This window comes from Nicotiana attenuata, chromosome 6, assembly GCF_001879085.1.
Source record: "Nicotiana attenuata strain UT chromosome 6, NIATTr2, whole genome shotgun sequence".
In the NCBI taxonomy this organism is placed as follows: domain Eukaryota; kingdom Viridiplantae; phylum Streptophyta; class Magnoliopsida; order Solanales; family Solanaceae; genus Nicotiana; species Nicotiana attenuata.
This window is the reverse complement of record NC_031994.1, coordinates 83,796,760-83,802,759: the sequence shown is the minus strand read 5'-3', so window position 1 is coordinate 83,802,759 and position 6,000 is coordinate 83,796,760.

Sequence of the window (6,000 nt, the reverse complement as noted above, 5' to 3'; positions counted from 1 at the left end):
AGCCAACTACATATCATTTGGGTTCAGCAATTACCCACACTACTCATGCATTATCAAAAAAGTGACAAGTCAAATTTCATGCACATATAGTTCTAATGTGACATTTGAGCTTCAAGAATTGACTTTACTCATCAAAGACTCTTGTTATATCATATAGGTCATGGTGGACTCCAAACTCTTCCTCCTCTATTTTCTATTTCCCAAGCTCACTTAAAAAAGTAGTACCAATCTTTAGTTTCATGAAAGGTTTACTCGTCTCTCACAAGAGAATGTCATAAGTACGGCTTCAAGTACTATAGGCTTGCCCCTCATGTAGATCACCATTAATGTAAGCTCACTCGATTTGAAATCAAGTAGGACTTCTTTCGTGTTTTAATGAAGGCTTTTGGATTGGGGTAGGATACCATATGGGTAAGTGGTTACACCTTTCCTTAAGCACTCCACACTTTCATTTCTCGGCTCACAATTGCCAACTCTTAGAGGCATTTTCTTTACATTGGGGACTAGAGAGACTTAACATCACTCTTTCTTGTTCATTTCATTCTTTTTCTCCCTTTTTGATTGATCATGCTAGGGATCATTACCTCTTTTTGAATCCATCATCCCTTTCATTTATTCACCTTTTGCATTTTTTTTTTTTTGTTCTTTTCTTTTATTGCCTTCTCTTCTCATAGAGATCTTTTTTTTTTCTTTTGTGCCTTGATACCTTTATTAAATTCCTCTTCTCTCCTCCAAACTCATGTTTTAAGCTACTTATTTCACTTGAGTGTTAAGGAAAGTCCGGGTGCCAAGAGTAGGTCACGCCGAAACGGGTAAAGGCTTATAACATGGTTATCAAATAAGAAAGGCTAGAGGCTCAAAGGGATTAACTAGGGATAACGCATTGGTTGGAAATAAAAACCTCAAACGGGCCAAGGAAAGCCTACAATCATTTCTCTAACCAAGCAAATCTTAGGATTTCTCCTTGAAACACATTCGGGGCAAGTTTTAGACCATTCGCACGGACACTTGAATTAACAACAATTCATCTCACCCCTCACGCAACTAGATTGTAAAAGAAGATTAAATGAGTTGTATGAAGATTTATGTTTTGACTGAATTTGACAATAAAAATTATGTGGTGCAAGTTGCACGTAAATGTATATTTTGATCAAATTCTATACAATAAAAAGTAATATGTATATTTTAAAATTAATGATCACAAAAGAGTATCGGGCTAGATCACCAATGATTTTGGTGGAAAAAATATGATTAGTCCATCCTTAATTAGAGATTTCTAATTTGAGCATTGAAATTCAAAAAAAAATTATAGTGAATATTTTCCCCTCTAATCAGGGCTAGAATTAGAATATTAGATACTTAGGGGTCGTTTGATTTGAATACGGCTTATGCCGGGATAAGTTATACAGGTGTAAGTTATGCTGAAATTATTTTTTATCCATTGTTGGTACGTTATATTAAATATGATAATTGCATGATTTGTAAGAAGAATGTATAAATTATACCGGTGCTAATTACCCCACCCTCTATAAGGTATAATTTATCTTGCAGTTAATTTTAATCTTAGGATAACTTATACCTAGTTTACTAACCAAACGAAGTATGGTATTAAATTTTTATACCAGCACTATACCTTCTTATACCTCATACCAAACGACCCCTTAGTGGAAAACCAAATAGTACCGGAGTACACAATTCAAAGTTTGTGACGCTTTGGCTATCCAATAACTATATACTATATTAATTTTATGATGAAGAAAAGGTAAAAGAAAAATGTGAAGAAATGAATAATTATCTAGCGGAATTTAACTACTTGATCTTAAATAAGTAAAAGACCTTTCTCCTGTATCATCCTTCTCCGTCCCGCAAAACAAACTTAACGGTGACTTAACGGACTTCAGCAGATTCTTCGGCTTTTTCTCACCCTTCTCCTCTCTTGGCGAACCGGGTTTAGAAAACATAGGCGGCGTCGGTGGAATCCGGAATTTGCTTAACTAGAAATCCACCGGTTCGAACCGATACCCCTTGGTTGAACATCTTTCCGGAGAAAAAGCTACGTCATTAGTGTAGGCCCTACTCAAGCTTAAGTGCACCAATCTTTTACGTACATAATCAGGTAACCTTAGACTAAATCTTTCGCAATTTTCACCAGGTTGAATCAACGAGTGACCCGTCGAGTGAGAACGACTGAACATCCCAAAATATTTTGGCCTTCTCGGTGTTCAGTACTAGAAATCCGGAAAAAAATGACCACAAAAAGGGACCAGTGTTGGTCGCTTATTGGCCAAAAAGCGACCAAAAAGCGACCAAACGTGCCTGGTCGATATTAAGCTGGTCCCTTTACCTTAGGGACCAAAGTTGGTCGCTAATTAGCGACCAACTTTGGTCTCTCAAGTCAAAGGACCAAATATTCCGGTAAAGACACTGGCGACCAACTTTGGTCGCTATATTATTTTAATATTATAAATTTTGCGACCAAAGTTGGTCTCCTTTTTGTATATTTCGTTTTATTTATTTATTAATTATGAAGTAGCGACCAACTTTGGTCTGTATATGAAATATTATATTTTAAAATCTGGAAAATGGCGACCAATGTTGGTCGCTATACTATAAATTTTTTAATTATTTTTTTAAATAAGCGACCAAACTTGGTCGCTAAATACATGAATTAATTTTTTTATTTATTAATAAGCGACCAACTCTGGTCGCCATATTTCCAGAAATTGTTATTTTTCTGGTAAATAGCGACCAATCTTGGTCGCTACTTGGGGAATCTGGGTTAAATAGCGACCAACCTTGGTCGCTATTTCACAGAAAATTATTTTTTTTAATAGAAATGCGACCAAATAGCGACCAAAGTTGGTCGCTTTTCTTGGTATATTGCTGGCAGGAACTGCCTCTTTTGGCAGCTACACCACCTGCCAGCTTACCAAAATCCTAAATAGGCAAATATGCCAACAACAGCAACAACAAGCAACAACAACAACAATTATAACGAACAAAGTATAAAGTTCAATAGAACTTTATACTTTAAGCTAATTAGCAAACTAATAAGTTAAATGTTATTACAGAACCATTCGAAAACCAATTGTATTTGTCTAGCATAAACTTATAAGTTCAAAGATTGTTCTCTACATCATTATCATCACCGTCTGATGAACTTTCTTCACCATGACGGTATCTAGAATGGGCTATTTGTCGATGATGGGAGAATGACCACGGGGCCCGGAGGACGGGGCGGGATATGAGCCACGGGGAAGGCGAGCCTCTGGCGATTGACTCAACGGGAGACTGGGAATTGAAAAATTGCCAGAAGCTAGGAGAGTTTTGATCTGCTCTTGCATGCCCTTGCACTGAGCTTGCATGCCAGAGTACTGCATATCTCAAAGCCTTTCTCTCTCCTTTGGCGGCTTTCTAGGCTCGGATTGTGAGCTTTGCCACATTCTCCGCTAGAGGAGAGGCTCTCCCCATCAAGTTGCTCGGCTTTGGAGGAAGTCCCTATTCCTTGCATTCACACTTATGAGCGATGGAAATTTCCTATTTAGGAAGGCCCGTATACCTTCCCCTTTTGGACCGCCAGCAGCCTGCGTCCACTTCTCTCAGCATCCTCGTCCGATAGTTGGATTGGCGCGCCGGACTCATTAGGTGGCTGACTCTGGTATAAAAATTGCTCCACTTCAGCTGTGAAAGCGACCCTATAAGAAAATAATATGTGAATTACTTATTTCCAAATTTATATAAAAGTAAATCAAAAAATCTTAATGAAAATTGAAAAACTTAAATGTACAGTCGAGCTCGGCCCTCGACCCACCTTTCTTGGTCCGTCTCTTTCTTTTTCTTCACAATATGAGTCTCCTTGAAGAGCTCATCTTGGTTCATCGGACGCCCCAACTTTTTTTCCTGAAAACTCATAAATTTTAGTTAATAAACAGAATACATATACTAAGAAAATTTAAAGTAAATTAAAGCAATTACGTACCATTCTTCGTTTTATCGTCCCTAGGTTGACCGCACCTCCAGTGTGCAAGGATCCTCCCTTCTCAGATTGCCCGGGCCTTTCTTTCCTTTTTTCGCTCTTCTCTAAGAACTCTGACTGAAAGCCATTGCCTTTGCAAATCATCCCATAAATCCTGAAGCATCCAGCCAGGCTTTCTGGTTCAACACCTAGGCTTTGGAGAAACAATGGGACAACCGCTTTCGAGCTTTGAGATGGAAGTTTGCAGCCACTTCCGCGCTATACGGTGTTCCCATACACACTTGCTCTGTATTTCAAAAAGTCAAGTATTATTATGAAAATATCATAGTTAGATGGAAATATCATAAAAGCTATATCTCGATATATTATACTTAGCTTTTTATTAGCTAATAATTATTCAAAAGTTAAGTGCATTAACTGCTTATAATATAAATATTACTAAAAGCTAATAAATGATTATACTATTAAAAGAATATTTATACCTTAAATTGATTGAAGATTGCCTCCCTGAGATCTTTGAATGGGGGGAATTCACTCCAAGTCGCAGAAGGACCATCATAAAGCTGTCTGGTGGCTTTGGTGATGATCCTTGTAGTAACATTACTAGGGGATGAACCTGCCAATTTTATTTTAAAAAAAATACATTAATATCTTTTAGTAAAACTGTACTAAACAAAAAAAGTTAAAATAAACAAATAAACTCCTTACCTGTCAACCTCAGGGCACTATAATGATCTGCCATATTCATCATAATGCTACCTCCTCGTCATTTAGCAGCATCATTGTTCCGAAGCATGTAATCGGAGGCATGTGTGGAAGTGTAGGGGGTCAGAGCTAGTATCTCGCAGGCGAAAGCCTGCAATAGATGGAGTCCCAAATGAAGATGGATGCGAGCCCTGGGACTAGCGAAGCCCTGTGAGTACGACCAAGCTGTTATGGGCCGGCAAGTGGATGAGACACAGATAGCTGTGACCGAGTGGCTTGTGACACGGGATCGGTGTGATTCCATGTGGATGTGACATGGATCGATGCGATCCATGAGCTGCTGATGGATGCGATATATGTGGATGTGAGACAGGTGGACTGTATGTAGGTACGTACAGTTCCTATGGCCCTGTGAAGAAAAGACCTGGCGTCTGCACGAAGGATGTAAGGGCTGGACATGCACTGGAGCTCAAAAATAGCCCTGGGGTGGAGGCGCAGGCACAAGGCATTAGGCACAGGCATCTCCGAAGAGGCAGGAACGGATTGAGATAGTACCTTCTACCCTCCTCTTTTGTTTCTAGGCTTTTCTCTACCCCGAGAACCAGTAGGATCACTGTTACCTCGACCCTTGCCTGACATCTGCATGACATAATACAAAGTTAGATTGAAACATATAAAGAAAACTAGCTATAACATGAGTTATTAAAGAAACCAACTTTTAAAGCTGATCACGTATAGTTCCTCAGTCGAGAATTCTTCTTCCTCACTAGTTTGAGCTCATCAGTTGATTTCTTCTCCTCGTTTTTCTATAATTCTTACTTCATCCATATCAACTTCTTCCAATATGTGTTCAGATGTTCCAAATTCATTTCTCTTAAAACTTTCGATCCACTAAAATTTGTGGAGTGAACACTGGAGATATCGTGTTTATATGCGCTAGAGCGATCTGAAGCACGATCTGCGTGAACTCGGTTGTGTAGCCTACCAGCAGGCTTAGTTCTGTATGTGAGCATAGGACCCACCAATCAGCCGTGTATTCCGCCGCACCACTGGCATTAATGGAGCACCTAACTACACTTGCCCTCACCATTATGCTGCCAATTCACTGAAAGGAATCATAGCGATCATACCTGTCCATGACTTTCGTAACCTCAATCTATGTTGTACTTGATTGTGTACTCTTGTAACCTTCTTGTTGCCGATGTGGGCTAAACCACCTCTGCATCTAAAGAGTATCAATTTCTTATTGGCCAACCTGTATATTTTCTTAGTTCTATTATTTCTATTGAGCACACCATAATAATCCAATATCTCACTGG